Below are 24,295 nucleotides of genomic sequence, written 5' to 3'. Positions count from 1 at the left end.
AAAATGACAGTTAGTGACGTCACATCCTGAGTGTTCATTGTGGATAATAATGAAAAATTTTAATTTTAAATAAAGTACAAACAAGTTAGACAACTCAATACAAAAAATTTGATCAAACTAGACTGATAGTGAGAGCACAGATTTTTAGAATTTCAAAAAAACTGCAATTGTGACGTCACTTTGACGTACTTCCGGAGTTTGCTCAAACTGTTTGATCAAATTATTTGATGGTGAGACGCGGCCTTGAAACTTCTTTCGGACTTAAGTTAACATTACGCATATTACCACGCAAATTCTCTATTATATTATGATCTAGCATACTGTCATCATTTATGTGATCACTGCAACATAAAGCAACCTCTCCTACAAAAATCTCTCGTTTCATGTAGATATCTACTCTAACTTCTAATGACAAACGTTCAAGATTTCTAGCTCTATCACATACAAAACATAAATTATTTCTTTGTAATACACACTTGAATCTACAAGCATTCACATTATCATCATTACCTTGTTCAATTTCTTCAATGATGTATCTGTAGCAGTTTATGTGAATCACAATCCCAATATCAAAATTGGCTTCCGGTAGATTGTTGTTCATGCGGCGACCCAATGCAATCTCCTGAAATCTTGGTGGAAGATTATCTAAGTACTCAAGACGAAAACCTCTAGCACGAACTCGAACATCACAAATATAACACTGCATTTTCACTAATGAAAATAGTTAATAGTAGAACAACAGTTCGACAAAAACTAACCATTTGGCGGAACGTAACGACCCTTTGTAATAATTACTAGTTTACAATAATTACCAGATAAAGTTGACTAGTGACAAAAACTTTTGATTCTTTCTAAAGCAAACGATTTGCCTAATTTTCTTTTAATTGATCGATAATGTTAAAACACAGTAGAATGCAATTTAAGTCGTAATTCAATAGTGTTTATTAAATAAAATTCTGTTAAATTCTCATTAGTGCGTTAAATACCTTTGTTTTACGGTGCGTCACTGGAAGTGCGTTGTCATTTATGATTTACAAGGTAAGAGGCTTAATAATCTTAGAAGATTTATGAACTCCCGATAATTTGGATATCTTAAAATATTTTTTCTCTCTCTAACGTATGTACCTACCCATTTGATTTCAGATTAATTTATATCAATTCCTGCTCTTATTACTGAAAATTCAGAGTTGGCGCAATGATAATAAGTGACCGTTACATTGAAACGAATCTATCCATGTAAGTTTTATTGAATTTGAGTGACATTATATTTTCCGTAAGATGTGTGCGATGTTCTTTAGGGGGTAAAATAAACTTTCGCCTGTAAGGTTTAAATTTAAGTGTGTGTTTGAGTAAGTCATTTAGAAGAAATGTGTACAATGACAGGCGATTCTGAAGAGCATAAGACCTTGCCAGGCGAGGGCAAAGATTAGGAGTTTTCCTAAAATTATTCTTTTTGCATCGAACAATTTTTTTTGGGTTTTTTGAATCATTACAAACAGAAAACATCTTTAATGATTTTTCTCTTAAGTTAATAGTTTTTGTTATATAAGCGATTGAAAATTTTGAAAATTGCGAAATCGGCCATTTCTAACCCTAAATCGGACATTTATCTAAAAATTTCAATGTTGCCAAGGTACGTAGATATTCTTTAAACATTGGTTGATGAAATCCCGAAGAGCTTTTTGCAATAAAATATCGAAAACCCCTTTGTTTTTTTAATTGCTAATCAAGCGGGTGCGACACTGTAGTATAAGTGAGGACGTTTGAGTTTGCATAAATTCATTATCTCGAGAATGGGCAAATTTCAAGAGAAATCCTCAGACAGGTCGATTTTTATTTTTGAGTTAGGACTTTTTGGCATATATATAATACTAATGACGTCATCCATCTGGGCGTGATGACGTAATCGATGATTTTTTTAAATAAGAGTAGGGGTTGTGTGATAGCTCATTTTAAAGGCTATTTAATTCTCTATTCAGTAATATCAACATTAACATAATTATTTATACAGGGTGTACAAAAAAATTTTTTCTTCGATTTGTCAAATTTAATCAAAGTTAATTTAATAAAAAAAATTTTTTTACACCCTGTATAAATAATTATGTTAATGTTTATATTAGTGAATAGAAAATTCAATAACCTTTCAAATGAGCTATCACACAACCCCTACTCTCATTTAAAAAAATCATCGATTACGTCATCACGCTCAGATGGATGACGTCACTAGTATTATATATGCCAAAAAGTATTAATTTAAAAATAAAAATCGACCTGTCTGAGGATTTCTCTTGAAATTTGCCCATTCTCGAGATAATGAATTTATGCAAACTCAAACGTCCTCACTTATACTACAGTGTCGCACCCGCTTGATTAGCAATTAAAAAAACAAAGGGGTTTTCGATATTTTATTGCAAAAAACTCTTCGGGATTTTATCAATCAATGTTTAAAGAATATCTACGTATCTTGGTAACATTGAAATTTTTAGATAAATGTCCGATTTAGGGTTAAAAATGGCCGATTTCGCAATTTTCAAAATTTTCAATCGCTTATATAACAAAAACTATTAACTTAAGAGAAAAATCACTAAAGACGTTTTCTGTTTGGAATGATTCGAAAAACCTAAAAAAATTGTTCCATGCAAAAAGAATAATTTTAGAAAAAACCCCTAATCTTTTCCCTCGCCTGGCAAGGTCTTATGCTCTTCAGAATCGCCTGTCATTGTACACATTTCTTCTAAATGACTTACTCAAACACATACTTAAATTTAAACCTTACAGGAGAAAGTTTATTTTACCCCCTAAATTTGCACTTTTCGATTCACCTGGTAGATACACGTGCACCACTGAGGCCTGCCAGGTCATGGTTTTTAGCCTTGGGGTGCTATGAATTATCACTAGAAAAATTTCTAGCCTTACAGGACGACCGTTAGTCGGAGGGTTCACTAGCTCTTAGACTAATATAATTTTGTCCAGACTAATAATAAATAGACTGTCCAGACTTAGGTATAATTAATTAATAATTCTAAGTAAATTCTACTAAAATTTATTCGGCCCGGGAAGATATTATTTTAGATTTTTTGGATTATTTGAAAGAAAAAAAAGGTCTTTTGTAATATTTTTCCTTAGTGGATCGTTTTCGAGTTAGAAACAATCTAAAATTGAAAAAAAAATGTTTAAAGCTCAAAAACACAAGTAAAAATATTATTTTTGTAGTCATCAAGTACCTAGATTCAAGTTCAAGCCTTCTTTTATCAGTTATCGATAAGAATTTTTGCAGCGTATATATATATTTTTTTAAATTTTTAATGAGGAAGTTTCATTATAGGAAGACGCCCGATAATTTAAAAACAATATTTTAAAATGAAATAAGCTGAAAATACTTATCTAGAACTGGTAGAATAAGCAAAGGTTTCAACTTGAACTTAGGTACTTCGTGATTTCAAAAGTAATAATTATTACTTGTGTTTTTGAACCTTGAAAATCGTCATTTTTCGTGCTTTTTAGTTTTACTCCCGCTTCGCGTCGTTCGGCAAACTGCAGTCGCGTGCGGAAAAGAATGACTTTCTGCACTTGTTAGGAAAATAACTATAGTAGAATTTATATAAAAAAAAGTAATTTTTCAATTATTAATTAATTATAATCTGGACAAAATTATATCGGGCACCTCTTTTTTTATAATTGGCCTTGAGAAATCATAGTTTTGATAAACCATAGCTTTATCATAGCCTTGAAAATCGTCATTTTTCGTTTTTTTAGTTTTAAATTGTTTATAATTCTAGAACTATCAACTTACAACAAACCTTTTTTGTTTCGAATGATCCAAAACATCTAAAATAGTATCTGCGCGAGCCGAAAAAATTTTAGTAGAATTTATAAAAAAAAGTAATTTTTCAATTACCTAATTAATTATAGTCTGGACAAAATTATATCGGGCACTCCTTGTTTTTTATAATTTTTAACGCACGAAATTACATACCAAATAAATCTTATGTATTAAACAGATCGGCGAAGATAGCTTTTATATCGGATCATAGACTATAAGCGATATCCATCTTCATGTTACTACATGTTACATTCCTTACCAAAATTTTTGAGTTGTTTAGATATATAGTGTGTCTGCATAACCTGGAACCATATGGGAAACTTTTCAACGAAAACTTTTCGTTTATAAATTTGCAAAAGTCTGTGTGTTATTGCGTTGTCGCTCCTGCAATACTTAGAGCAGGTGTATCGATGGATTCTTATGTAGTTTTGCCTTCTGAATCCAAATCTGGAAACGGCATTTCGATATATATAACCGTCTTCGAGATAATCGACCTCAAAATCTAAAATGTGACGTCACAATCCGGTTATCTCCTACAGACGCACTAAACGTCAGCTCAAATGGTTGATTAGGAAGTAGGCTACTTTTTTTTTAAATCTCGATTTGCCAAGCATAGGTTATTTACATTTGAGTTTGACACTTCGTGAATGTCAAACTAAATTTTAAATTAAGTATTAATAAAACATCAATGACATTTGATAGTGAATTTAATTATTATATAAAATAAATAAGATGTTCAAAAATACAATTTGAGTATAAATATTTTAAAAGCAATAATTTATTAACAGTTTTAAAAAGGTTTATACCAGTATAAATACGGCCTCCCCTTTATGATAAATGGACTGTTCCATTTGCTATAAAATTAAAATATTATGTATACCTAGTCGTTCCCTAAACTCGACACAACTGGGTAGTGATTGTAGAAGGTAATTTTTTTGTTTTTTGAGAATTTTGCCAAAATTGGCAAGATTACTAATTATTTAGTAATAATTATTAACTATTTAGAAATTATTTTTTTGTCGAATTGGCAAAATTATTGACTAAAATCACTAGCCAGTATTGTGTCTGTGTACATCCTTCTAATGGAAAAAAATATTTGAAGATTTTTCTCAAATTATGGATACCAAGAACATTTTCACTTATAACTCTTTTATTTTTAATTTAACAAATAAAAGTTATTCTTCATAAAAAGCTCTTCTTGTTCTAAGATTTATGATGCAACCGTGTCCCAAAAGTAGGGGAACGGTCGAATATTTCGCTAACTAAACATCGGATGGAAAAACTGAAAAATACGTGTTCAATCATTTTCAAAAATCTATCCAATGACACCAAACACCAACTCCCACTATACCCCCTGGAGGTGGGGTGGGGGGTAACTTTAAAATCTTAAACGGAAACCCCTAGTTTTTCTTGCAGATTTGCATTCGTTACGTAAAAGTAAGCAACTTTTATGCAAGACATTTTTTCGAACTGTGGATAGATGGCGCTATAATTGGGAAAAACGATTTATCCTGATACCATAGGTAAATTATAGAAACGGTCTAATATCTCGAGAAATACACTTCCAAATAAGAAACCAAAAAACAGGTTTTTAATATTTTTCGAAAACCTATCGATAAACACTAAACATGATCCTCCAACCCACCCCCTGGAGGTGGGGTGGGAGTAACTTTAAAATCTTAAATAGCAACCCCCACTTTTTATTGCAGGTACGAATTCGTCATGAAAAATTAAGCAACATTTATTCGAAACATTTTTTATAAATGCTGATAGATGGCGCTAATAAATCGTATTTTTCCAATTAAAGCGCTATTTATCAACAATTCTAAAAAATGTTTCGAATAAATGTTGCTTAGTTTTTCATGACAAATCTGAATCTGTAATAAAAAGTGGGGGTTGCTATTTAATATTTTAAAGTTACCCACCACCCCACCTCCAGGGGGTGGGTTGGAGGGTCATGTTTATTGTTATTCGATAGGTTTTCGAAAAGTATTAAAAAAATGTGTTTGGTTTCTCATTTGGAAGTGTATTTCTCGAGATATTAGACCGTTTCTATAATTTACCCATGGTATCGGGATAAATGGTTTTTCCCAATTATAGCGCCATCTATCCACAGTTCGAAAAAATGTCTTGAATAAAAGTTGCTTACTTTTACGTAACGAATCCAAATCTGCAAGAAAATCTAGGGGTTTCCATTTGAGATTTTAAAGTTGCCTCCCACCCCACCTCCAGGGGGTGTAGTGGAGGTTGGTGTTTTGTGTCATTGGATAGATTTTTGAAAATGATTGAACACGTATTTTTCAGTTTTTCGATCCGATGTTCAGTTCGCCAAATTTTCGACCGTTCCACTACTTTTGGGACACCTTGTATAAAATTTTATTAATTTTATACGAGGTATATAACACATATGAATTTCGATCAAGAGTAAACTACCTTTATAGTTCATAACATTTAAATAAGAATGATATAATTGCACATTAAAACGTAATTATTAATTCTAAACTACTTTTCATAATAGAAATTTTCCATATTATGAATTAAAATACGTAAATATACAAAGTTTTCGTTATGACAATGCTCGCATTTTCAGCTCGTTTTTACTGAAATTCCCTTATATCAAATGAAACATGTTAACTTTTTTCAGCGTTCAATTCACTTGAACTTAAGTGAGTTGATCAAGTCACTTGATCCCAGTCCACGCAGCCATAATGTCTTCTAGCTCACCTCTTACCTTATTTTTTTCTTTGCCGTACGAGCTTTGATATGAAGCTTTTTTAATCTCATTTTAAAACCGCAGGTTTTGTTTTAAAAGTAAATTATATTTTATAAGGAAATTTAATCCGCTTTATAATAGTGTTTATACTGTGTTTTTATTTGTATATTCACGGTGAAAGGACAAAGGCTAATGACCACTTTATACTTCTTTTATATCCAATAAAGTGGGTTTTATGTTGTATGTAAAAACCTTGTTTTATTATTAATTTTACGAAAAAAGTTATTCTTCATAAAATGCTTTATATGAATTTCACTCAAGAATAAAGTACCTTCATATTTTCACAATATCGAAAATTATTACTATGAAAGTTGTTTCATGAAAATATCATGCATCGACGCTACATTTATAATGATACCAGTTAAAAAGAAATTATTAAAATACAACAAAGCGCGATATTTACGTTTCATGGACCTTAAAAGGAATTTGACAGGATCAAATTAAACGACGTTAACTTTGTTGGCTCTTATTTAATTTTAAAATTTTAAAAATTAATAACTATTTTTCAAAAACTTAGGTGGCCAAATTATTTTGCGAAAACTACTTGATTTAATATGCTGAAATTTTTGTAGTATTTTTTATATTAAATAGATCTTCTGGACCAATTTTGAAGTTTCTATGTATCTTTTAAATACTTGAAAAAGATTATTGAAAAAACATTGACTTTTGAGCCTTTTTAACGGTTTCTTTAATTAACGGCTTTAAATAATATACTCTGCGGCAAAATTAACCGTCCCCTTAAAAATGGATCATTTTTGATGTTTCGAATTTCCCAAACCTGTTGTTCGATTTAAGTCATCTTTTTATTATGTTATAGCCGTATTATTTAACAATACCGTTGAATAATATTGTTGCTAAACAGTTAAATTTTCATTGTATATCGGGTGTACGAATCAAACTGTGTCTTTTTCTCAATGTTCGCATCACCCTGTGGAATATTCTAGTATTTATAAAATACTGAAATTAAAACCCAACGATAGCCACATAAATTCTCAATATTCTGTTTTTTTTTTTTGATTAATTCGTTTATGTTGGACCATAAAAAAGTTAGGTACTTTAACAATTAGCGATGTTTTCCATCAATCATCATCATAGTCATTAAAATCTTAGTAGATGTGTTGTGGTTCATAATTGGGCTTCAGCAGCTCGGACAGTTTGATTGATAATATTCCTCCACTGGTCGCCGTCATCAGTTACATGTATTGCCTCAGTATACTGTTTGTTGAGAAGCTTTTTAGTAATGTCCGCCCATCGCTGTGGAGATCTTCCGCGTTGGCGTTGAGTCTGAGGCCTTCTTTGGACCACCAACCGCTCCATTTTGTGATCACTTCGATGGATATGACCAAAGAACTTTAAAATTCTAGAGTAAACGGTACTGGAGAGACGCTGATCCGGTTTAATTTAATCCAGAACCCCGAGATATTTGTACGGCGAGCCGTCCATGGAATTCGAAGCAGGCGTCTCCATGTCCACATTTCAAAGGCGTCTATACGTCGTCTATCTAATTCTTTGACTGTCCATGTCTCGCATGCATAGTAAAATATGGAAAAGACCAGAGTTGAAACGAGTCTCTTTTTGTTTGTCATAGTAATGTAACGATCACGCCAGACCCCGTTTAGTTCACTCATTGCTGCTCTTGCTAGTTGAATGCGTCTTCTAATTTCGGGTTCACAACTGCCTGTGTTGTTAACTAGAGCTCCAAGATATATCATAGATGAGACTACCTCGCATCCCGCAATAGTTTGGGTTTCAGGAAAATGTTGTTGGCGATCAATAACCATGATTTTGGTTTTGTTGTAGTTAACCATGAGTCCAAATTTAGCACTTTCTACCTCGAGTTTTTTTAATAATTCAGTAATTTCTTCTGGAGTAGAGGCTAGAAGTGTAGTGTCGTCTGCGAAACGTAAGTTAGATATCTTAACACCACCTAGGTTTGCTCCTCCCTCCCAATCATCCAAGACTCTGCGCATTATGAACTCCGAATAGATGTTAAATAATAAGGGAGATAAAACGCATCCTTGGCGTACTCCCTTCTCCAAAGTGCATTTGTCAGACAGGTATCCGTCCATTCGAATATATGCCAGGTTATCTTGGTACAGTTTGCTAATAAGGTGAGTCAAGTGTTTAGGTACACCCATTGTCGTCAATATGTTCCATAGTTTGTCCCATCTAACACTATCAAAGGCCTTTGTATAATCGACGAAACATATAAATATCGGGATCTGGTATTCTCTGGCTTTTTCTATGATGTTTCTTACATTAAGGATTTGTTCTCTAGCAGTGGCGGCTCGTGGCCTTGGAGACAGGGTCGGCAAGGTTTTTTTGTCTCCTCATATAGGTATACCATCAAACTAAAAGGCTTAAATCATCATAGGATTTTTTGTTGTTTTTTGTTTTTTATTTGATGTACACCATTCTCTCTTGTTTCATGGTGTTTCGACAATACGTGTTGATTCTTTTGAGACAAGATAAATCCCGTTTATTTGAGGCAGAAATTGGTGGTAGTGGTGATAAGAAAATTGATGAACAGTTTGTTATAATGAATTGCAGTACTTACTACATAGAATTATACATACATATTTTGTAACTTATCCCACTTTCTGAAAATATTTCGTATTCTATTTTTTGAATAAATAATGTCAGTTGACTGATTTTGAACAATAATGAATATCTTGGGCAGACTCTGTCTTAAAAATATTTAAAAGAATATTAAAAGAGCAATTATTTAATAAAGTTCTCAAACCGATTGCTTCACGGATCGAGGTATCGCCAATTTCCAAATCGTCGCCTTCAATAATAAAATCAAAAACTTCCAAAAGGTGTTCACGAAAATCTGCTACAGATACTAAAACTACCAGAGATAATCTGCTTAGATAAAACTAATCGAGATTTAAAATTTCATCGCGTCTGACAAACTGTTCGCTTTTTTTTCGAAACAATTTTGTTCTAAAGCAGTAATCCGTTTAGGTGAGCTAAACTGGCAAGAAAAGACGATATTCTTTATTTTTTTACACGTATCATGCACAACCAAATTCATTATATGCGCATAATAGTGAGTAAATAAAGCTTGTGATGCAATATGTAGTTTTAACTTTTGACTGGAGACCATTCAAGTCACCACACATCACAGCAACGCCGTCATAAGATTGCCCCAGTTTGCCCTACCAATTTATTTTTGATATCAAAAAATTTTAATCGGTTCTTTAAAACACCAAAAATATATTCTGCCTTATTGCTTTTACTCACGTCTCTAAAACCTAAAAACCTCTCAAGAATATTATTACGTAACGCGTATCGAACAACAATAATTGATAATTGTGAATGACATGATAATCAGAAGTTTCATGTACTTCCAGCGAAAAGCAAATGGTTTTCTAAATCTCAGATTCAACAACGTTATTCAAAATGTAACTATTTGATTAGGTGTATTAGTTCATTCTGTATTACGAATACACTTCGAATCAGAAAGTAAATATTTCTAAAACAATTTCATTATTTTCTCTATAATTACTTTGATTATTAACAAATGCTTCGATCCATCATGTCCACTAAATGATAATTCCTGACAACTTAAAAAAATTAAAATAGAAACACCGACCGGCAGATTTAAATATGTCGTACCTGCCTACGGAGAGAATGTATGTTCGCTTGCTCATCGACTTGTTATTTCGTTGAGTTTTAAGCGTAAATCGTCAAGCTACGGAGTGCTACGGATGAGTTAGTTACGTCTAGCCGAAAAGTCAGATGAATGGCTCGGATCATTCATTTTTGAGAAGTCTGTTATGCGCAGGGATCACTTAACGCTCTGATTGATCAAATCCTTTTAAAAACCATGAATAAAATTTAGTCTGTATTATCTGACAGATTTTTTTTTATTTCACAGATACAAATATTAAAAAAATCTATCTATATAAATGTGTGGGTCGGCACTGCCGACCCTGCCGACCCTGACCGGCCGCCACTGTCTCTAGTACCTCTGCCCTTTACAAATCCAGCCTGCTCAGGTGCTATTTGCGAACTTATGAAGTTTTCTAGACGCCGTTGCAGTATGTAGAGGATCACCTTACTGGCGTGTGATATTAGAGCTAATAGCCTGTAGTTGTTACAATTATTTGTTGAACCTTTCTTATGAAGAGGTATGATTATGGTCTTTCTCCAATCCTCAGGCCAGACGCCTGTGTGCCATATTTCATTACACAATCGATGTAATATTTTCACTCCACATTCCGGAAGATGCTTCAAGACGTCTGCAGTAATGAGATCATATCCTGCTGCTTTGTTTAACTTAAGTCTTTTTAAAGCGAATTCCACCTCGGAAAAAAAGTATGTCAGGTTCAGATTCAAAACCAGTGTGGCGTGTCTCTGTTGAAGGAGAATGGAAAGTGGAGGTCTGGCAGTCAGGTACAAACGGGGTGTCCGCTGGCATCTGGTCCGTATTGGCGTATAAAGACTTACAATACGCCCTCCAAACATTAATAACCTTGTCCAAATCCGTCTGAACATTACCTTCATCATCTTTGATAGACCAAGATTTCTGCTTGAATTTACGTGTGGGTAGTCTGACTTTATCAAAGAATTCTTTGGTGTTATTTGTGTCGGCATGTAGTTGAATTTCTCTGCAGATTTTCTCTATATGTTTGTTTTTGTCTCGTCTACAAGCAGTCTGAATAGCTCTAGATAGCTGTCGGTACTGGGAATTCCTGAGAGGGTTCTCGATTCCAGCAATTTTAAGTTTTCTACGTTCTTCAACGAGGTCAAAAGTATCTGCAGACATCCACACTTTTTTTGGTCCGGTTGAGACGGCATTAGACTGTGCCTCGCAGTCAGTCAAGGTCTGTATCGAGGTATTTTTAAAAGTATCATGTATTTTCCATCAATACATGATGTTTTTGAATAAATATTAACTTTATGGGCATGGGGTATGCCTGCAAATGCTTCGTTTCCGAGATAGGGGGTGTTGAAATTTTTTTACAAGCTGACGATTTATTTATTGCTTTAAAACCGGTTGAGATATGCATATGAAATTTGGTGAATTTTATGACATAGTTATTACACATTTTTTAACATACAATTAATAATTCTACAGTAAAACCTGTGTTACCGGCCACCTGTACTAACGGCCAGTTTAAAAATTCCCCAAACCAATTACATCTGGACTACAAAAACTGGCAATACCGGCCACCTTTCTATATCGGCCATTAGCTTTTTCATTTTTAGTGGCCGCTACTGACAAGTTTTACTGTATATTCATCATTTTCCCGCATACGGGTCATATTACCCGTACGCATTATTATTATTATACGTATAGTATTACATTATAAAATGTAATTTTCTAATTTTCATTATAAGTAATCAATTGTTGCTTGATCCCATACTTATAAACATAATATTTCAATTAAAAACCGGTACCGGTACGAAAACAGGTAAAAAATAACTATAAAAAAATCATTTCAATCCTTCGAAATGTTAATTATTAATTGATTCTTATTGTCTAAATCAGGGGTTCTCAATCTGTGGTACATGTACGACTGGTGGTACATATCATTATTTGAGGTGGTACACAAAACGCAAAAACAAACAAAATCAGCACCAGAATTATAATTAGATCACCTAGCTAGATAGGTATTTCAGTTAGGTGGTACCAAAAATAATAAAAAGTATTTGGTGGTACCTGACTCAAAAAGATTGAGAACCGCTAGTCTAAATCGAAAAATCGTTTAACGCTGACCTACATAATAATCAAATTCAATCAGACTTTGAAATACCGAATATAAAAACTTATCTGAAGATTTTTTTTTGTTACTATAAAATTATATTTATGAGATTTGTCGAACCAGAAATTTATTCAATTTAATAAACAATATTTCTTATAAACCACACACACGCGTTTAGTATGAGTAATGTTTCTTAAAATCATAATACTGGTAATTAATAAATGTACAAATTTTATTACTAATTTATTAATTAATGATTCTACGATCCGATACTAGTATTTTTATGAGTGTTCAACAAAAGTAAAACAATTAAGAAGAAGGAAGTAATTATTTGTGTATTATAAACCTATTATTAATTTAATTAAACCAAATCATCTTCAAGGGGTCCCGATGAATCTACACTGACCTTCAAAAAAGGAACACCCTATAAATTTCCGAAAATAAAAATTCATGGGGAAAGTTTTATGCACCGCGCACACACACATGCTCGTATCAACCACTGCCCCGGGGGACATGTGTGTTCCAATGGAAAAGTGGGACCTACATGTCCTGAAGATCCAACTGGTCACACTCCGTAATGGAGTGGTACCTATCTGACCCCCAAGCTATACCACAACCCCTCCCCATCGAAAAACATACCGAATGGGGAGGCGTTGTACTTAACGTTACTTTGGATGCCCTGGGTAATGGGACATCCTCTATATTACTTCATGTGGTTAAGCCACCTGATTTTAGGGGTAGCTAGAAGAGCTTTTCTCCCTATTAATGACTTAGTTAAGTTATTACTTTACTTTGGACTTGTGTCCTAAAAATGTGTTTCGGGCATTAAGGCACCGATCTAAATCGGTGTCTCGCTGTCCGGACCGTGTGTGCTCGTACTTGAAGGGTACTTAGTGCCTGAAGGGAGACGTTTGTGTTTCGTTTCGACTATCCTGTGGCTATCTCAATGCTTCATTCTTAAGGGTTTTCTCTATATCCAGCTAACTGCTGTCTGGGCCGTCTGTGTACCGTTCTTTGGTTTTCGTCATAGTAAGTCAATTCTCTTAATACTCTGCTAGGATGGTTCCTGATGTTGTTAAATATTTCGTGTGCTCTTTCGTCTATAATTCTCAGGACTTTCTTTTCTTGCGTATGTCCAAATACGTATATTAATGGGACAGATCTAGGTATATTCAGAGCTTCCCTGATCATGTGGTTTTGGATGGTTTGTATTTTTTTCTTGTTGGTTTTACACGTGTGCCCCCGTCCCAGGCAACCAAATAACGTTTATAAAACGTTGAAAAAACGTCATAATTATCACCAAAGGACGTCAGTTTATCACGTTTTTTCGACGTCGAAAATCACGTGAATATGCCCCACCATAAATCACGTCATTTTTATCACGTTTTAAATACGTGATATGAAAAACGTAGTTTTTACGTCGATTTTGCGTCGGTTTTTAGATTTATTTTTCATTTTATGGTTTTAGAAACACACAATAATTGAATGGGTCCGCCACATGGTTTGTTTTTGAGAAGTCAAAGAAAAAGTTTTATATTGTGATAATTGTGAGTTTATACATTATAAAGATGAGTAATACAGTTTGTATTTTGTATTTAAAAACTGTATTACTAACCCTTAAAATGTATAAACTTACCATTATCACAATAAAACTTTTTCTTTGACTTCTCAAAAACAAACCATGTGGCGCTTACAACATTATTCGGCAGACCCATTCAATTATTCGTATGGGCATTGTTAGTATTGCAATTTTTCCATTTAAGTAAAACCAGATGGAATGCTCGTTAAAATGCATAGAATTACAATATCCTCAATGCAACATATATAACATACATATAATTTTCACTTTTAATATTATAAGTATTTACTGTGTCAAAAGTGAAACAACATATAAACTAATAAATCATTTATTAACAAATTAAACATTTAAGTCACAATTTAATAACAAACTTAAGTTTAAACCAATTAAGTTACATAATATATATAATTATTATAATTATACCACACACTTTAAAGCTACGATTCCAACAACGACTGCAGACGGCAGTTACAGTTGTTACCATGACAGACGTCATTATTTTGCACTATTAATTTGCATAATTATTAGCAACTGACGTTCTGCCGGACAGCAGTTGCAGTCAGACGTCGGAATCAGTCTCATAGTGCAAAATAGTAACGTCCATAACGCCGAGAACTGCAACTGATGTTTGCAGTTGCCGTCTGCAGTCGTTGTCAGAATCGTAACTTTAGTCAGAATTGAATACATACAAATAAGACCCAATATATTGAATTTCAATGAAAACTATCTGCTTTATATTTATAAATTTTAAGGAAGACGATTGAATGATAAAAAATAGGACAAAACTATAATAGTCTGTGTTCTCACATATATTTCCATACTCTCATAATCCTCAAATTGATTTCAAATAACTATTACAAATTTTTGCATACAAAAAGGTCTACAGACACCTGAAAAATATATTTTTTGATTAAGGGACTGTAATGACCAAATTAAAATGATAAAAACAATTTACACGTGATATCTGATAATACACACTTAAAAGACTAATAGGGCTTTTCATCGACTGTCATTTGTTTCGAGCTTCTGTCATGTGTCACATAATATTAAAATATCTACGCCATACATCTTTGGTTTGTATCATTGGTATATACCAATAACGTATGACGTAGATATATTAATATGTGACACATGACAGAAGTTCGAAACAAATTACTGTGAATGAAAAGCCTTATACATAAATACTCATGATGAAGAAGTACATTATAATTAAAAATGACTAACCATTTTCATATCACTGCAACATGACGCCAAAGCCGTCTTATATTTCAGTTCGTTTAGAGAGCGCAACAAGCACTCTGACCGAACAATTTCAAAACTCATTAGTTGTTCATCAGAGAATGTACATAGCTGTAACATCTGTACATGCATTGGGTTTTTTTTCTTTGTCTTGCTATGGGCATACTCAGCTGCAAATAAGATTGCTGCAATATGGCTGCAAACTTCACTATTACCGGCCAGACACATGCAATGTGCATTTGCTATGCCATTGGAACTGGCTATCACCCAACCACCTAGTGGTTTAGCATTAGCTTTTTGGGAATGCTTCACCTAAAAAAAATATTTTATCTTTGTGGGAATGCTTCAACTACCAAAATTTATTTTTATTAGAGTATTTGCGTTCTTTACAATGATTGAGAATATTTTAAAATCAGACATTCATATAATAAAATTTTAGAACAAACAATCATGACTGTTTATTATTCTCTTTTCTATCATAGCAACTACATGTCGTTGACCTAATCTGTAAACTGCGCAACTCCATTAATCCAAATTTTACAGGAGACACAAAAAACTATTTTTCTAAATATGACTAATGTGAATACTACGTATCTCCCATTTTAAAAGATAACATGCTAAAATGAAAAATTTTATAGATAGGTACACATATCACTAACATTTGTACCTATATTGTTTAATATACGAATAGTATACGAAGAGGTCACTATTTACTCTTCTGGTAAAATATGCATGTGCATCCTTTTTTAAACGAGTAGGGATTTTTTCAAATAAATGGCAGTAATAACTCATTTTCAAAGAAATATAGAGTTACACAGTTTACAAATTAGGACGACAATATATCTGGTTTCATAAAGATATATAAGCGTAAATAAATCTAATATTTAAAACCAATTTATCCAAAAGACACTAATACTGTTATCCATATATTTCTTAATGGTGAATAAATAAAATAAAGACATACCTTTCCAACAATAATATAGAAATAATTAACAATTTTTACTCCTTTCAAAACAAATCCAGTTGTGAAGGCTTTTATGTGTCTGAAGGCTTTTGTATGCTTTCATCTGCTGCTTAAAGTAGTAACTGTGAGACTCTACTAGATAATATGTATAAATATGTATCTATAATGGCATTATAATAGTAGTTGGTGGAATATGCATTTTACTGTAAAATCCAATTCTGATTGACTGAATTGTATATGGATCTAAATCTCCAATTATTTTCAGCTTCAATATGAATATCTAAAACAATAAAAGAAATAATGTTATTGCTTGCAAAATTCATCATTATTGATAAATATTAGGGAAAAATGAACAGTAAATAAAAATTGTTTGGCCTACCTTTTTCTCCAACATTTTGAGTTTTCAATAATAATTTCCTTAAATAATCACTTTGCATTGTGGTAAATTTATAAAATTCACAAATGACAAACAAAAGTTCTAAAAAACAGCCAACAAAATCCAGATGAATCCAAAATGGGCAAAATACGATGTCAAACAATGAAATGAAACGACGATACAAACATAACCTATCCTATAACCTTTGTTTTGTAACTTTTAAGCTTCTCCCAATTTCGTGACGTCAGACTTCGGCTGTCTGAAATGAAAACGTCTTTTAAACGTATTTTAAACGTCATTAATTTTACGCATTTAAAATCATCTACAAAAGACGTCGGTATGACGTAATGTTCAACCACGTGTGTATATTCAACCAAAAACTGACGTTTCCTCGACGTGATTGACGTCTCTTGGTTGCCTGGGGTGCGGCTTAAGCGTATGTTAGTGTTGGCAAAATTATACAATTTCCATCCTAATCTTTTTCTTCAATCTCAGTTTACTCTTTCGACCTCTTAGCGATGAGAGTTGACTCCTAAGGGCTTTAGCTTTGTTGCTCGTTTGTTTCACGTATTCTGTAAATGTCAACCTTTTGACCAACATTACACCTAGGTATTTGGCTTGATTTGGCCATTCAATTTGGGTATCAAATAGGGATAGTACTTCATTTGGTCTGCCCCTTCTTTTTTGGTACATGACCGTCTGTGTTTTGTCATGGTTGATAGCTGTTTTTCACTGCCCACGCCATTCCTTTAGTTAATTCCTTTCATCTTCCTTTAATCGCCATTTACCCAGTTAGTCGAGAAAGTGAAGCATTTTGGCTCGCAATTATTTCGTCCAGCATGGATTTACTTGAAATTTTCACAGAAGGTAGGAAATAGTCCAAGTATCATTTTCTATATCATGCTGCTGTACGCTAAAACCTTGGGGGTAGTTGCCACCCCATCTCGGGGGTGGGAATTTTTTATTAAATTTTAACCATGTAAATCGATGTAAAATGTAATTTTAAGAAAAAAATGTTTTTTACATTTTCTTCGTAAAACTAATATTTTTCGAGTTATTCGTGGTTGAAAGTAACAGTTTTTCGAAGGAAAAATCGACTTTTTTAGAGGGTTTTTTGAGAATAACTCGAAAAATATGCATTTAATCAAAAAAAACTGTAGATGTCAAAATTGTATCTTTTAGTAACACAAACGAAACTGTTTTTCTATAATATTTTTACGACCAATACAAACCGAGATACGGCATGTTAAAGATTAGCTTTTTTCGTCAAATGCATAATTTGAAATAATCAAAGCCAAATAACGGGTAAACTTTGCATTTTTCCAGGAAAACTTACATGATTTTTTTGAAACATACAATAAGATCTTTCAGAACAAATAATAAAAAGATTCTAGCATAGAAATTGAGCACCTTATGATAAAAAAAAAGTCGGTACCTGTTTTTCTCTACGAAATAAACAGTGAAAACAACCCCCTAACTACCCTTGTAACTAAGAATTGCTCTTCACCTTTCTGTAATTCCTTTTATATTTATATTATCAATACACCCAAGAAGTTTTACCTATTTTAAAGGCCTATTTTTAGAAAAATTGGAGTTTAAAGGAAAATTGATTTTTTGCAATTTTGCATTGTTTATCATTTTCTTCAAAATATCTCCGAAAATACTGGAGATAGCTTTGATAAATGGATGGAGATAGAATTGTAGCTTTTTTAATAGCTAAAATTTTCTTATACATATATTTTCATTACATTGAACAGTTAACGAGGTATAGCTGTTTAAAACATCTATTTACGAGCAAACATCCCCTTATTCGAGCCCTTTAAACCCACCTCAATTAAAAATTAAGGGATCTTACGGAATTTAATTTACACAGTCTTATTACTCTTCAAAAATCCTACAAAACTGTTATTGAAAAACATTTTTATCGCCAAAAATGAAGGAGCTATGTTGATAGAACTATTTTTTTTTACGAAAAATTCGAATAGTCCCCTTATAAGATCATTCTCAATGTACCTATATAATACCACAGAGCCGGTTCGTATACTGGATGACTAAAAAACTATTTGTATGTGTATTTTTATATATTTGTAAATTCGTATTTTTGTGTAAATAAATGTTTTTGTAATTCTTTAATTCTACTTTTTTTCTGTATACCTAGATCTATTACATTGTCTACTTATAAAAATTGCAATGTTATTAAGGGTGGTTTTAAGGGTTGAAATATTATGATATTATATCCTAAAGCATAAAACAATCATTATTTAACCAGTCAAAACCAAATTTTACCCATATTAAGGTTTACAATGTTTTTATATAATTTTTGACAATAAGGGTAGTTCACACCCATAAAAATTATCAACGCCCTTGAGCATGATATAGAATATGAAGTACAGGGTAAGATGATCCTAACCCCAATTTTTATGTAAATTGATGCAAGCCGAAATTATTCTTTTAGGATAAGTAAACTTTTCATATATAGCTCCAACAAGGGTGGTTTTAAGGGTTGAAATATTGTGATATTATATCTTAAAGCACAAAACAATCATTATGTAACTAATAAGAAGCAAATGTTGACAATATTATAGTTTAAAATGTTATTTTATAATTTTTTACAATTAGGGGTGGTTTTCACCCTTAAAAAACCAAAAGCGTACAACGGCTCAATAAAGAAAATGAACAAGAGGGTGAAATGAGCCTAATCCCAAATTTTTGTACAAATCGATGGTGGACGAAAAAATTGCGAGTTTTTGCCATTTTTCCAGCTTCATTTCCTCGACTAAGTTATTTTAATTTAATTTGACATTAGTCGTTTGTTTTTTACATTTGTTTATTTTTATTCAGTTGGTCATCTCTGTCATATACGCTTATAAATATTTGCACTTAAATATATTTCATTTGGTTTAGTTTGTTTACTCCACTACCACCTATAGAGATCAAACTCATAGTTCGCTATTTCAGATACTCAGTCAATTTAGATTCTCCATTACATATTGACATTAACCTTTGTGTCTATACCCAGGTACCTGGGTATCATTGGTAACTGTTTTATCTAAATCATTGGCGATAGTATAGATGTTTTTATTCCAGCTTCTAGTTATTCCTAAAATTATTCAGAGCGAAGAGATTTATAATAAAATCCAAAGAAAAAAATACATATAATATATTAAAAATACCTGACAAAGTTTTTACACCATTACGTCCACACCCGTGGCACCCGGGTAACACTAACGTTAGCAGTAATGTAACAATTTCCAACAATTTTGAGGCGTCTCGGAGAGGTATAATGACTCTGCTGTATTACTTGAATCTGTAGGTAGAGGTTTTCCTAACATACACTCAATTCCTGACCTTGATGAAAAATTTCGATATATATTTGGTACTTTAGATCTAGCAACAATTGCAAGCATCATATTAGTTGTTGTTTCCCGAAGTATTGTAGAAAAATTCTACGCTTACTTGTTTCAGTAAAACTCTGTAAATTTGTATTATAGGTTGCTAGACAAGCTACGTCTACGATATTGTAAAAGGAGGCTACTGGCCAACACAAAGTCCTGTGTTTAGTGGAATAATGAGAAATCATTTTGTCCATATTGTCTACGCCTCTATTTCAGGTTTATTTTTTGAGCCAATTAAATTATCGTTGTCATGCATTGTTGGCAGCAAAATAACGCTTTTTTCTTTTTTTGTACATAATTAACAAATGGTAACATGATCTGCACTGAATCCGTATAATGACGATTTAGGCTCACGCTCTGGCGAAGTCAGCACTTCTTGTGGAATATATGGTTTGTTTATTTTTAAAGTACCAACTAATGATAAATTCAAAGGCAACAGGATGCGGGGCATATTTACAGATGCTTGCGTGTGTAGACACCAGGGTGTTGAAATCAGTTAGGGTTTGGAGAAACGGTACATTTACAGATGCTAGCGTGTGATGACACCACGGTGTTGAAACCAGTTAGGGTTTGGAAAAACAGTACGTTTACAGACGCTAGCGTGTGTTGACACTAGGGTGTTGAAATCAGTTAGGGTTTGTAAAAACAGTACATTTACAAATACTAACAGATTTGGACACCAGAGTGTTGAAACCAGCTAGCTTTTTTAGTGGTTATACATGCATAGATGCTAACGGCTATTGACTTTGATTTTATATACCTTCTGTTGTGGAAAAATATTTAAGTGATTTAGGTATTAATAAATAATTAAACGTTGTTGGGATATAAACAATAATATATTAACACAAAAAACAACATAAAAAATAATGTTGTTCTGAAGCTATGTGCTTGTGGCATTTTTATAATTAACTATTTAGATGGGAAATAAACCACAATTAAATTTAAAAAAATAATTTTATTAACGGTTCGACGTCCAAATCGGGTGTCGTTTTCAAAATACAAAATACGTACTACTAAATTAAACAAAAATGGTGTTGTTTAGTAAAAAATACTTTAAAATGTATAATATAAATATGTATGAATTGCCAATATAAATGAGTCAGATTAAAAAAATTATTACTAGAATTTTTGTTTAATATACAGGGTGTTTGGTAAAGAATGGGCCTTAGCTTAACCTCAGGTTCCCGAGGTTAAAATAGGCCGATTTAAGCTAACTTACCTTAGTACAAAGTTTATAATAACCGAGATACAGGGTGTCAAAGTTAAACTTTTTTTTTTATTTATTATTGAATATTTCCTGACAGATATGAGATAACAACATGAAATTTGGTATGTGAGGTTTTTTTGGGTCAAGAAAACTAAATTCCCTACCAAAAATTATATATTGCCCAGAGGGCGCCACATACGCCTTTCAGAACTTATTTATTACGTTAAATTTTTTTTATCCCTCACTCTGTATAATTTTGACATTAAAATTTTTATTCTCCTATTAGTTTTACTTAAAAAAGCTATACTTCTTTCATCTCTCTAAACTCAACGGTTTTCGAGATAAACGCATTTTAAATCTGCGATACACCATCATTTTTAGCATAATATCATTGTAGTTACACCCGAAAAATAACTTAAAACCATAATAATTGTGCCAGTTCTCAAATTTATGGCATTGCATCGTAAATTTCATTTGAAGAAATTTGCGATACATTTTTGGGTAATTTTATGGTTTTAAGTTATTTTTCTGGTGTAACTACAATGATATTATGCTAAAAATTATGTTGCACCGCAGATTTAAAATGCGTTTATCTCGTAAACGGTTGAGTTTAGGGAGTTTACCTTTTTTAAGTAAAACTAATAGGGGAATACAAATTTTAATGTCAAAATTATGCGGAGTGACGGATAAAAAAAATTGAACGTATTAAATGAGTGCTGAAAGGCGTATGTGGCGCCCTCTGGGCAACACATAACTTTTGGTAGGGAATTTAGTTTTCTCGTCCCGAAAAACCCCCACATACCAAATTTCGTGTTGATGTCTCATGCCTGTCAGGAAATATTCAATAATAAATAAAAAAAAGTTTAACTTTGACACCCTGTATCTCGGTTATTATAAACTTTGTACTAAGGTAAGTTAGCTTAAATCGGCCTATTTTAACCTCAGGAACCTGAGGTTAAGCTATGGCCCATTCTTTACCAAACACCCTGCAGTAGTATTTTTTATTTTGACAAAGACACCCGATTTGGGCATCGAAACGTTAATAAAAAATTTTTTTTCAATTTAATTGTGGCTTATTTCCGATCTAAATAGTTAATTATACAAATTCCACAAGCAAATAGCTTCAGAGCAACATTATTTTTTATGTTGTTCTTTTGTGCTAATATATTATTGTTTATATCCCAACAACGTTTAATTATTTAGTAATACCTAAATCACTTAAATATTTTTCCACAGCAGTAGGTATATAAAATCAAAGTCAATAGCCGTTAGCATTTATGCATGTATATTAATTACTAAAAAAGCTAGCTGGATTCAACACTTTGGTGTCCAAATCTGCTAGTATTTGTAACTGTACTGTTTTTCCAAACCCTAACTGATTTCAACACCCTAGTGTCAACACACGCTATCGTCTGTAAACGTACTGTTTTTCCAAACCCTAACTGATTTCAACACCCTGGTGTCTACACGCGCTAGCATGTGTAAATATACTGTTTTTCCAAACCCTAACTGATTTCAACACCCTGGTGTCTACACACGCAAGCATCTGTAATTATGCAGACGGCATAGTGGAAGATTTGTGAACAAATTATCCATTGTTATGTTTCGTCCAGAATTTTTGTATCTGTAAGACAAATCTCATACTACGCGTTCACCTTGATTAGTTTCACGTCCAGTTGAATTTTTTCCAGTACATATACAGGGTGAGGCAGATAAAGGGCCTATTAGAAATATCTCGAGAACTAAAGCTAAGAGAAACATGAAAATTGGAATACAAGGGTTTTGAGGTATGAACTATTTAATGAAAATATTTTCTTCTCTTTGCTACTTCCGGTTATACCGGAAGTTGATTGTTACTTCGTTTTTTAAATGGGACACCCTGTATATTTTTACATTTTTGGATTCTCCTCGATTTCTTCTTTCTTAAAATATAAGGTTTTGTAATATTATACAGGGTAGGTTAAAAGATAATTACGTTTCCTTATTAATTTCGTAGCAATATTCACACCCTGTAGGATTGTAGTAGTTTGGCATAATAAACTGTCTTGATGTTCATATGATTTTTAATATAGTCTACTATTGTTAAGAGTTATTGGTATAGTTAAATTTTTCATTTTAATATACAGGGTTGGTCGAAACTCGGAATGAGTATTTTCTAAGTTTTCTTAAATGGAACACCCTGTATTTTAGTATTGTAATGAAATGTTATTTTATGGTACTTTTTAATTTCTTAAGCATTCCCTATACCTAACTTCTTTAATTTTTGAGTTATTGGTGATTCAAACATTAATTGCAACACAAAATAGGTGAAATTGTATTAGGTTGGCCGTGAAAATATTCAGTCACAAATAATTTTTTGAAAATGAATACATATTAATCTATACTGATACTTAAAATTGCCAATAGTGGTTGAGGTATCCAAATACCATCGAAGTTAAGATTGTTGGTGCGATTAACAATTAAGCACAAACTAAAGCAGTTAGGTATAGGGAATGCTTAAGAAGTAAAAAGTACCAGGCAATATCCTTTCATTACAATACTAAAATATAGGGTGTTCCATTTAAGAAAACTCAGAAAATACTCATTCCGAGTTTCGACCCACCCTGTATACTAAAACTAAAAATTTAGCTACACTAATACTTATTAACAATAGTAGTCTATACTAGAAATCATTTGAACATAAATAGAGTTTATTATGTCAAACTACTACAATCCTACAGGGTGTGAATATTGCTACGAAATTAACAAGAAAACGTAATTATCTTTTAACCGACCCTGTATAATCTTACAAAACCTTATATTTTAAGAAAGAAGAAATCGAGGAGAATCCAAAAATGTAAAAATATACAGGGTGTCCCATTAAAAAAAACGAAGTTATAAGCAACTTCCGGTATAACCGGAAGTACCAAATAGATGAAAATATTTTCATTAAATATATCAGTCTTCAAAACCCCCTTATTCCGATTTTCATAATTCAGTTGTCTTTAGTTCTCGAGATATTTCTAATAGGTCCTTTATCTGCCTCACCCTATATATTTGTCTAGTAAGTGGATACGAATTATCGTCAAGCGAATTATCGTCGAACCTACAAGCGAAGTGTACCGAAACAATGCCGGGTACTTGGGTAGCACGGGTATAGACTACCGTATCAGGTACTTGGGTATAGACATAACGGTTAACCCACAACTTGACCTATATTAGCAGTTAGCTCTCATTCTATTGTTC

Source organism: Diabrotica virgifera, chromosome 6, assembly GCF_917563875.1.
Source record: "Diabrotica virgifera virgifera chromosome 6, PGI_DIABVI_V3a".
NCBI lineage: Eukaryota > Metazoa > Arthropoda > Insecta > Coleoptera > Chrysomelidae > Diabrotica > Diabrotica virgifera.
This window is presented reverse-complemented; position numbering follows the sequence as displayed.